The sequence below is a fragment of the Pinus tabuliformis genome, chromosome 9 (genome assembly GCF_031772625.1).
Source record: "Pinus tabuliformis cultivar Carrire ecotype Pingquan chromosome 9, CPIR1, whole genome shotgun sequence".
NCBI lineage: Eukaryota > Viridiplantae > Streptophyta > Pinopsida > Pinales > Pinaceae > Pinus > Pinus tabuliformis.
Genome location: NC_142307.1, coordinates 1,972,188,387 through 1,972,200,110, shown reverse-complemented (window position 1 = coordinate 1,972,200,110; position 11,724 = coordinate 1,972,188,387). Strand labels below are relative to the sequence as shown.

The window sequence follows — 11,724 nt, the reverse complement described above, 5'->3', positions numbered from 1 at the left end:
CTACACAAGGCCTCATATTGCACATGCAGTGGGAGTTGTAAGCAGGTACATGAAAAATCCAGGAAAGGAACATTGGATGACAGTGAAATGGATTCTCAGATATTTGAAAAGTACCACAAATCAAACATTATGCTTTGGTGGTTCAAACATTTCTTTACAGGGATATGTTGATGCCGACATGGCAGGTGACAGAGATAAAAGGAGGAGCACTACTGTAGGTGGAACAACTGTCAGTTGGGTTTCAAAAATCCAAAGTGTTGTTGCACTTTCAACAACATAAGTAGAGTATGTTGATGCTACAGAGGCTAGTAAAGAAATGATTTGGTTACAAAGGTTTATGGGTGAATTGGATAAGGAGCATGATATGGGCACGTTATACAGTGATAGCCAAAGTGCCATTCATCTTGCAAAGAACTTAGCATTTCATTCCAGGACTAAACACATACAGCTAAAGTACCATTTCATACGATTAGTGTTCGAAGATGGAGAGTTGAAGCTGCAAAAGATACACACTAGCCAGAATCCTGCAGATATGCTAACAAAAGTTGTAACCAAGGAGAAACAAAGAATATGCTCAATTTCAATTGGTCTTCAAGGATAACGATGAAGATGAGAAACAACCAGGTCCAAAGAGGAGTCATTATCCACCAAATGAAGCAGCGATGGAGTTGCTACAATCATTCTCCAAGTGGGAGATTGTTGGGTGTGGAACATGATTGTTCATAGGTCTCTGTTTCAGCCGGATGTATACCCAAGGAAGTTTGTACACCCCTCCACACGAGAGGGACTTGTCCCTCCAGCGGGGGTTCGGGGGGACCGATCCCCCCTGGCTGGGCCCCCCCCGGCCAGCGGTCCCCTAGCGGGGGTTTCGGGGGCAGCGCCCTTGAAGCTAAAAACAAACGTAAAATTGCCTTGTAAAAGTTTAGTAATTTCTAGTCATTCTGGGCTGTTCATTAGGCAGATGATTTGATGGTAGAACTTATGTTTAGTTTAGGGTTTTTTTCCCTAGAAGGCAACCCCTCTCTTTGTATGAGGGCATTATATTTGAGGCTATGTAATAGATGTATATTCTCTGAGCGAGAAACAGAGAGGTGAGACTGTGAGAGAAACAGAGGATATTATAGCGGATCTACTGTAGGTTATGTCTCTTCATTTTGCTGGATAATAGAAAGGAAGGACTAACTGTTTGGTGTGGACGTAGCCCAAACTGGGTGAACCACGTATATCTGTGTCTCTCTTGTTTTATGCGTTTTTTGTGTTTATATTTCTGCAATATTTTATGTGTTCCATTGCTCCGCAATATATAATTTTCTAATAGGATGGTGACCCCTTATGAATTGCTAAGAATCCCATAATTAGACAAGTTTCCTTCTCCATTGGGCTATGGAGTAATCATAAACCATTATCTTGATTCCAACAAATAATTATTAAGAAAGCTTATTAAGCAACAAAATTATTTACATGATCTACATACCTTAACATACTTAAAGAATGGTGGCTCTCAAGTATTCACAAAATCCTTTGGAAATGAAAACCACTCTTTAGAAAAAATCTCAAGAAGCAAGCCCTCTTATGAGCGTAATTTTCTCCCTTTGTAATATTCTCTTCATCTTTGTAACTACTTGACAATTAGTCTTTTTCCTCTCTGTATTGATTGAATGAAGATCCATTTTGAAAATATGAAGTTATGGATTCATTCTTCAAGCTGGATCCCACATAAGATATTTCATATTTCCCTTTTCTTAAACCATTTTCAAAAAATAATGTGGTGATAGGTCCTAAATTGGCTACAACTTTTATTTTAATTTTCCTTGTACATTTACTTTAATGTCAAGTGCAAGCACTTCTTGGGTGTAGAATTAAATTCTACATCCAAACAATATCCACTCTACATATTTTTTAGTATACCCACACCAAAAATTTTGAAAATACATGAAAAATGTGTACACGCTCTACAAACTTTTTAGCCGATCCTTGAAGATGTGTTTCATGAAAGAAAAGAAATGTTTTCATTTAATTTCAATTTTTAGTGTCAGTGGACATTTCGGTGAACCTATATAAAGATCAATGTTACCAATAAATATCTTTAGAAGGTAAGGAGTTATTTATCTATTGATATTTCCCTTAGATCCGTGAGACAATGTGTGACAATTGTATGACCGATCATTGTGGGTACAATGACGGATGCCCGGGACCAAGTAACTATTATCTTCTTTTCTTCTTTTATGTTTAGATTTTTAATTTTCCTCAATGAATGATTAGCCACAAAAGGATTTTTTTTCAGTGAACGTGCCATGATCAATTACCTTTCTTTCCTTTTTTTTTATGGATATCCAACCATTCTTACTCACGTCGACGAAGGATTGAAGCATCACTGTATCTATTTCTCTTCCGACTTTTCTTTCCAAGTGCACTATAGCCCCAGGGGGTCACAGGTTTTTTCCTGCCAATTGGGGTTCTTCCTTCCCCACCTCCATGAGGATGGTCTACAGGGTTCATAGCTACTCCTCTTACCTCAGAACGCTTACCCAACCAACGTTTAGCTCCGGCTTTACCGAAACTTCTATTGTTTGCAGTGATATTACCCACTTGTCCAATTGTGGCTGAGCAGTTCTCAGATATTAAACGAACTTCTCCAGATGGTAATATTAATGTGGCCGATCGATCTTCTTTTGCGATCAGTTCTGCTACAGCACCTGCCGCTCTAGCCAATTTTCCACCCTTTCCAAGTGTTATTTCTATGTTGTGTATAGCCGTGCCTAAGGGCATATTGGTTGAAGTAGACTCTTATTCCGATGAATAAAAATCCCTTCCCAAACTGTACAAGCCTCTCTCAGGGCATACAACTTTTCTGGATATATATTATATTCACATATATTGAATAAATATAATCGAGATGAGAAGGAGCATCTATTGTATTCTCTATGTCCCGATTCTCTACATCCTAGGTCTCTCTATTCCATCATCTGGCTTATATTCTTTATGTAGCATTCAGAATGAATGACTTTATCAAATTACGCTAATACTTTCGTATGTTATGGATAACGTAGGAGGCATATTAAACATCTTTTTCTCTTCTCTCTCTTTTTACTTTTTTCCTCTCCCCATCTTTTTATTTTGGGAATTACTACCACTGTCCAGCTCCGAATCCGCCTCTGACCATCAGATCAAATGTGAGTAACTTGTATTTTTAGAGGGTGCCTCTATCCCATTTTGTTCATGCTTCGGACAAACAATCAGGTCCTCTCCATATTATTATATCTTCGGAACCAATGATCCGATATGAACAATTTTTGAATCCAATCACCTGCTGTCATTTATCCTTAGTTTCCCTTTGGGGTTCGTCCCGTAAAAGTGTCCTAGTTGGATCAGTGATAGATTTATAGGTTTCACTGTAAACCCAATCGGTTGCTTCCGATCACGTAAATAATAATTCAAACCGCACTTAGAGGTAGGGCATTTCCTATTGATATAGGAGCTTTTGGACCAGAAAGAATAGTATCTCCAATCATGACCCCTCTGGGATGCAGAATATACATCTTATCGCCATTCTTGTAATGCACCTTGCAAATGTATGCACTTCTATTAGGGTCGTATTCTATGGTTACAATTTCTCCTGATATGTGTTCCTTATTCCGTCGAAAATCAATTTGACGATACAAACGCTTGTGACCCCCTCCCCTGTGTCTTGCGGTAATAATTCCTCTTCCATTACGACCTTTCCCACAATGATGTTGTCCAGAGGTCAACTTCTTCTGCGGGTCCAACTGCACTCTTCAATCGAAACCTGATACAGATCTATTGCGTGTATCCAGAGTTAAAATTCTATATGAACGGATGGCCATTTAGTTTCAAATTTGAAATCTTATTGTTCTGAAAAGAGTGGAATAGAATCACCGGTTCTAAGTGTAATAATCACACATTTACAACGTATTGGATGTCCTATCATTGACACTCTCTTTCCTCCTTTTTCAGGGAGGCGATAGCTGTTCATAGCTATTACTTTAACATCGAAAAAATTTTCAATCCAATTTTTAATCTTTGTTTTGTTCGATTGCGAATCGACGTTAAAAGTATATTGGTTCCTTTCCAATAGACGAATACTTTTCTCCGTAAGTACTGGATATTTCACTTCATCCATAAATTTTTTCCCTCCTTTTCTCCTTTTTTTTCCCGTAAAGCCTGTAGCTATTATTATATCAGATCATATACCAATTTAATAATACAGATATATCATAGTTTAGGTATGGAAGTTATGCACGAACGTAATGCTCACACCTTTCCTCTGGATCTAGCCGCTGTTGAATCTATTTTAATAGGTGGATAATACTCTGATGGATTGTTATCGTGTATTGCTTAATTGAAGCATACCAAGCCTTTCATTCATTTTATTGAAAGGCTTGGTATGCTTCAATTGTTTGGTGTTATTCTTCATACTTCTTCCCATTCCATCAATAATGGATATGTGAAGTTCCCCTGCATCCAGCAGGAATTGAACCCGCGAGTTCGCCAATTATGAGTTGGGCGCTTTAACCATTCAGCCATGGATGCTGGATAAATATCATCAACATATTCATTCTATAATATGAGTATAGACTGAGATCTAAAATTGGGTAGTTCGGGATTGGGAACCATTTACATTCTTTCTCTCATACTTGATTCATGTCAAATATTCTCAATAGACATTCAAATAACATTTCATTGAATTAATTTGATAATAAGCCATGGACGAAACAAAATATGTGAATCAATTAGAATTGATTGTATTTATTGTTCGGTCCTTTGGTCTTCCACTCATGGTGGGTGGGATAATAATGAAGAAGTTGACGTAAAAATATAAGAATTTGATCTATTTCAAAGGAGTATATTCATGTTCCTATTTCCCTAATATAATACTTTCTGGCTGGATATTTTCATTAATATATAGTCTCATTCCTATTCTTGCATCCTTTATTTCCAGAGCTTTGGCTCCCATTGGTCAAGAACCGGACTACTAGTTACGAATCAAGTATCGAACCAATGGGAAGATACTTGGATCCGATCTAAGATCATTATATGTTCGCTCCAGTTCTTGTTGTTCTTGATGTTGGAACAGTCTCCCTTTCTCTATGGGCTATGAGTTCTAGTATACAGGGTATATCTGCATTTATAGGAGCTTCAATTCTCGTGCTTATTTTCATCGTTGGTTCAGTCCATGCGTGGCGAAGAGGAACATTGGAATGGTCCTTAATTTCCGAGTGGGGGAGGGAAGTACAAAATTACATAAAGCCAATGATGAATCCTATGAAGTTACCATTACTCGATCAAACAATTTTGAATCCAGATATTTAAACTACCCCAAACGATCTGTCGAACGAATTGGGCCAGACTCTCCAGTTTATGAACGCTCCTTTACAGTATTAATTGTGGTTTCATCAAATTCGCTTCATTAATACATTCGCGATTCGACTCCGATCGTTACGGTCCGGTACCAAGATATGGACCTAGACGAGCTTACCTCATTATAACAGCGGGGACTATGACCATGAAAAAGGCTCCTTCTGTAGTGAGATTTCAAATGTCGGAACCAAAATATGTAGTTTCCCTGGAGCATGTACTATCACAGAGAAATGTTTGGTACAGATTATTATAGTACCGTTCGCAAAGTAGATAAGTTAATTCCTGTGGATGTCTATTCGCCAGATTGCCCACCTGAACCAGAGGCTATTATAGATGCTATAACGAAACTTCGTGAAAGAAAAGATAGTTCGATGGATATATGAGGCCCGAACTCCAACAAGGAAAGAATAAAATATTTCACTATAAATCATAGGGATCATCATATTGGATCCAATATTCATACTAGAAACTATGGTCAAAAGTTATTACATCAATCTTATGAACCTCAATTCGAATCTACTTTCGAGATACCCTCTGCAACGTTTGGATCTACTTCAACTCTGCAATTATAGATCTATCATTGGGATAATCTATCCAATTTCGATTCGGATGGAATAGGATGAATAGATTCCGACTAGTGCCGAATTATCAGTTCCACCGTCAAATCTTGACTTCTGAGTTCTCGATCCTACTTTTTTATATGTACAGAGTATCGTGATTCAATTGGAATGGACAGAGAGGGACAATATGAGCAAAGAAGAGGGAGAGAACAGATTGATCCATCTATCTATTTTGATCGGGTGTCTCCGTATGTAGATATACATCTAGATAGAATAGATTTAGATAGATGGATATGGAGACATGGATATTGACATCTTTCAGGAACCAGATTTGAACTGGTGGCATGAGGATTTTCAGTCCTCTGCTCTACCAACTGAGCTATCGGCTCTTCCCCGTGGATCATCCTGGTACAGGGTTTTAACTTGTGTCAACTAAAAAGAAGTAAAAAGGATTTTTACTAGTTTTTAGAATGATCTTTATTATTTTCATCTCGAAGTCACTAATATGATAAAAATGGACTGCAATTAATAATTTCAAAATGATTAATCTATGTAGATCATATATCACAAAATCAATTGATCATATGATCAGCTTATTAACAGATCAACTCAACTGGTCATAAGATGGATGAAAAGATTCATGTTCTAATTTCTTCTCTTCATGAAAAAAAAAATAGCGAGGTAAAAGAATCGAGAAATTAGAATGGATTCGAACCAATGGAATTGGAGAAGATAGATCAGTCCGTTCGGGAACGAACCTGGGTGGGGATAGAGGGACTTGAACCCTCACGGTCTATAAAGCCAACGGATTTTCCTCCTACTGCAATTTGCATTGTTGTTTACATTGACATGTAGAATTGGACTCTATCTTTATCCTCGTCCAACCATTTATTCCAAAAAATAATTCAATTCTCCATCTAGAGTAGATAAGTTCATAATTGGATTACTTAATGTCAAATCAGTACTTCAACTCGAATCTGGCATCTATCTTATGAATAAAATGCTTGGAACAATTCAAGTTCTGATCGCCAGTTTTGTCTGATGTTATATAACATCTCTCTCCATTTTTGAGGTGTAAATAGATCGTTCTATAACTAAAGTATTGGACCAAATGAGATTCATTCATTAGAATAGCTTCCATTGAGTCTCTGCACCTATCCCCTTCCTATCTTACGAAAAGAAACATTGTCTTCATGAACCGGATTTGGCTCAGGATTACCCATTCAAAATATCCCAGGGTTCCCTGGATTTGGAAGCTATCACTTGGTAGGTTCCATACCAAGGCTCAATTCGATCAAGTCCGTAGCGTTTATCAATTCCGCCATATCCCCTTCTCGAAGAACAAGATCATACCTTGATCTAATCCTATTATGTAATATCCATCGGCATTATTCATTGGATATTTGCTCAATATTGGGTGGGAGAAATATCCTCCCCTACTCCCCTTCTCTCCCCTTCTCTCCCCTTCTCTCCCCTTCTCTATCTCTACCCCAATCGAATATGACTGGGAATCATTATATTATTTATCCATTTGAAATGCAATGTTATTATCCTCCCCTAGTTGATTTGGAAGAGTGAGTAAAACGATCGATATCAATTGACCCTTACTTCTCCTTTCTTTCCCTTGAAAGAATCTACATTCAAACAATGTTCCGTTGTAATCGTAATCCGGATTGCGTCATTGAATCTGATTCACGCTATAATCGTTAGGATTCCAAAGGAATCTATGGATCTCACCCCAATGAAATGGGGAGTGATATTCCATTGAGCCTGCTTAGCTCAGAGGTTAGAGCATCGCACTTGTAATGCGATGGTCATCGATTCGATCCCGATAGTTGGCTCTTTTCCGTTCCGTTCCTCTCATTTCCATAATCCACAAAGTTTTGTTAGGATCAAGATGGAATGGAGAATACTCTTACGATCGTTCGTCGGGTCCGTCATGCCATGATCATTTAATCCCAACTAGGAACGGGATGAATGAAATGATTAGAGCTATTTGGATCAATAACAAATTGGAGAAAGATCTTCGTTTTCCATATAAAAGAATTCCAGTAGTACTCATACGGGTTATACTATTCTTTCTTCTTTCTAGCACTATTTTTTAATTGAATAAGGAGTTTCTATGTCCCGTTATCGGGGACCTCGTTTAAAAATAATACGTCGTCTGAAAACTTTACCAGGTCTTATTAGTAAAAGACCCAAAAACAGAAAGGGTTCTATGAACCGGTCTTCTTCCAGGAAAATATCTCAATATCGTATCCGGCTAGAAGAAAAACAGAAATTGTGTTTTCATTACGGACTAACGGAGCGACAATTGCTGAAATATGTTCGTATTGCTAGAAGAGCCAAAGGCTCAACAGGTCAGGTCCTATTGTAATTACTTGAAATGCGTTTGGATAATATTCTTTTTCGATTGGGTATGGCTCCCACCATTCCCGGAGCTAGACAATTAGTGAATCATGGACATATCCGGGTCAATGACCATATGGTAGATATACCAAGTTACCCTTGCAAACCTCAAGATGTGATTACTATAAGAGATCAACAAAGATTGAGAGCTATCATTAAGAAGAATATAGATCTGTTCCAGAGGGATAAATTTCCAAATCATTTGACTTTTCATTCCTTACAATATTAAGAATTCATCAATCAAATAATAGATAGTAAATGGATCAATTTGAAGATTAATGAATTGATGGTCGTAGAGTATTATTCCCGTCAAGCTTGAATCGAGAATGAAATGAAAGAGAGGGGTGGGTTGGTTGCTGGGCTTGGAAATTATGTTCTTCTCCCTTCTTTTTCCCTTCCCCGAAGGAGAAATTTTATAATCCTTACGTACGTTACTTTTTATCCGCGATACTTTTTTTTTATTGCTTCTTAAAATAGTCTTTACTTTTCCCATACCACGAACCGATGTTCGTTCTATTTTCTCTATTAAAAATAGAGGTAGATTGATCCTGGAATTAGGAAATAGTCCTATTGGGATTCAATAGATTGGAAAAACAATGGATGAGAAGAAAATAGATAGTAGGGCGAAGATACGGAAAGAGAGGGATTCGAACCCTCGGTAAGCAGAAGCCTACATAGCAGTTCCAATGCTACGCCTTGAACCGCTCGGCCATCTTTCCTATGAGATCTCTTGGTTCTAATTAATAAAATGAGTCAATAGCAACTTCCTTACGAAACAAATTCTTTTTGTTCGGGTACGAACAGTTCAATCTTTCGGAAATAAATAGATAATAAATAAGGTAATGATTCAATCCCCCCGGAAAGACAAAAGGACATTTTTTACAACTTCCTCTTATTTTAGGAAATCCTCAATCATCCCGGTTAATCCGACGTATTCGGATCGCCTAATCAAGAATTTAAGACAGATTAACTAATCCATTCCATATTATGATAATATATAGATCTGTAGTGATCATCTTATCAATTGTATAAGAACTAATTCTTTGGCAATGATCCTGTGTCATGATGACTATATTTTCCCGATATTCTTTTATCTATATGGATAAAGCACACAATTGCTGGGTAGGCATTTCATCCTCATTATGCAATGCTCGATCGTTTAACTCTTTCTTTGTTCGGATCATAATCGAATTGGACTTCCCGAGTTTACCCAATCTATTATTCTTTCAATACGAGCCTTTTTCCATTATTATTCATGTTACTAATGAACAATTATTCAATTTATTCCCTATCTATTCTAATTTTAAAGAATAGATTGGAATAGATAGAATGAGAACATATTTACGATTGTAAGGAAATCCATTTTATGGTATTGTGCACCAGAAAAAAATTTCGTTCATGGAATCATTTGCGTAAGGGAATGAAGGAAATTATCAAATCTGATGAGGCCAGCCCACGTGGTCCCACGCTAGCCCAACCTATGTGGACCTTCACTGATATTTTGATTCGGATATGGTGTGATTGCAATTTATTTGGTAGGTGATTATTAATCAACCCGCGGTACTTACCTTGTCTATGCCCGCGACATCTGTCCTCCTCGAAGTTACCAAACCCTAATTTCACTTACTCCCTTTTCACTGCCGGTTCGCGCCTATTCGGTCATTTTCACCCCGTCACTTTGCTCTCTGTGTTTTACTCTGATGTTCGGCTCCGCCTCTGGTTCTTCTCCGCCTGTGGTGATACACTGTTGAACTTCCGATGGTTTTATGGGAAAACGATGTGGTTTAACTCTGTCAACTCGTCGGTGTATTCGATTCAGGCTTTATTGGTGAGTTATGGTTCCTCCACTATGCATTCAGTTTGTTTTCGCGTCTGTGTGAGCATTACTGGTTTCTACTCCTGGGCATACTGCTGTTCTGGTCATTTTTGTTTTATGAATCCATGGTGAATGCTGGTAGTGAGGGTTATCTGGTTTGCTCTGTTGACAAGTACGCAGTTCGATGGTCTTCCACCTGGTCCTTCTCCGGCGCTCGGCACTGTATCATCAGGTAATATATTGTTTCTTGCTATATTTCGTTATCCTCTGCTCGAGTTGGTGCTAACATTCCGCAGCCCCTCTGTGGTCAGGGTTTCACTTCGTTTCTGCGAGCTTATGGGTTCGGTTCACTTCAGGTATGGCTGTTCTCCTCAGCCATACACGGGTTTCGTTTTCTGTTAATTCCTTTACAGCTTCACGATGTTGTTTCTGATGCGAGGGTTTTGATTTGGTTATAAACCCTAACTTCACTCTTCTGTGGTGGTTGCAGGTGACCGGTCCCGTGACTTCGCAAGGATTTCGGTCGCTATCTCCCGGGTAGCTCTGTTCTTATCTCAGTTTCTTCCGTGGTTCTCCGTCTTTGCTGTATTTTACTTGCGTCTGTGGTCTGTATGTGAGATAGTTGTCGAGTCTAGTATTTGTGTTGTTCCAACCCGTAGCCGTAGCTTGGAGGGTTTCTGTAAGTTCTTTTATTTGGTGGCTCGGTCCAACGAATCCTCGTTGCACAGTCCTTTCATGTAATTTGAATTCTATAGACCTGCAATGTAATATACAGTGGTATGTAATATGTATTTAAGTTTGGTGCTGGTGCTTACCCGGTTTCGACTGTGGACTGTTGTATCCTGCGATATTGTTTGTTTCTTCTCGCCTTATGCTCACTCTCGGTCTCGGCTGGTCATTAGACTTTTGGGGTCGTGAAACTCTGTTACTGTATCTGCCTGCAATGAATTGAATGTACAGTAATATATATGTGTGTATTCTATTACAGAGGACATAAATCTTGCAATCGTATGTTTAATTGTGCACTGAATTTTTTTTGATGAAGGAAATTGAATGTATTTCTCTTATTCTCTTTCAAATGCTTCGCTGCTGAACCCTTCTGGGTTATTTCGTCTGTCCTTTTATACAATAGTTTCAAGCAGTTAGATAACTGCTGGTAGTTATTCCATTACAGTTTGCTCGGCAGTTACTATAAACTTACTTTACTTGACTATTTGCTTGTTTACTTGTCTCCTTTGTTCCATAAGGGTTTGCTGTTTACATTGCTTATTGATATTAATCTAACTTTTAACAACTCTAATTAAGACCTGTTACTACAGTTAAAATAAAATAAATAGAAATTAAGCTAACAGAATCTAATGCTGTAGTTGACCATGGAAGAAATAAAATAAAAACGTAAGAACTCTGACAGACTTTGTTGGAAATAATACTGAGGGGGGGGGGGAATCAGTATTATCTAGCAATTTACAAATCTTCCTTATCTGATCTTTTGAAATATTCTTGCATATCAGTACCATAAAACAATTGAGCATGAATAAAGAAAATAGACAGTCACACCAA

The 11,724-nt window shown here is 38.0% G+C and overlaps 1 non-coding gene across 1 annotated transcript; it reads right to left on the bottom strand.

Annotated features, from left to right (window-relative positions):
* Positions 1 to 8,980: 8,980 nt before the first annotated feature.
* On the bottom strand, positions 8,981 to 9,067 carry TRNAS-GGA (transfer RNA serine (anticodon GGA)). The gene has a single exon. It is a non-coding gene; the product is annotated as a tRNA-Ser (tRNA).
* Positions 9,068 to 11,724: the final 2,657 nt, after the last annotated feature.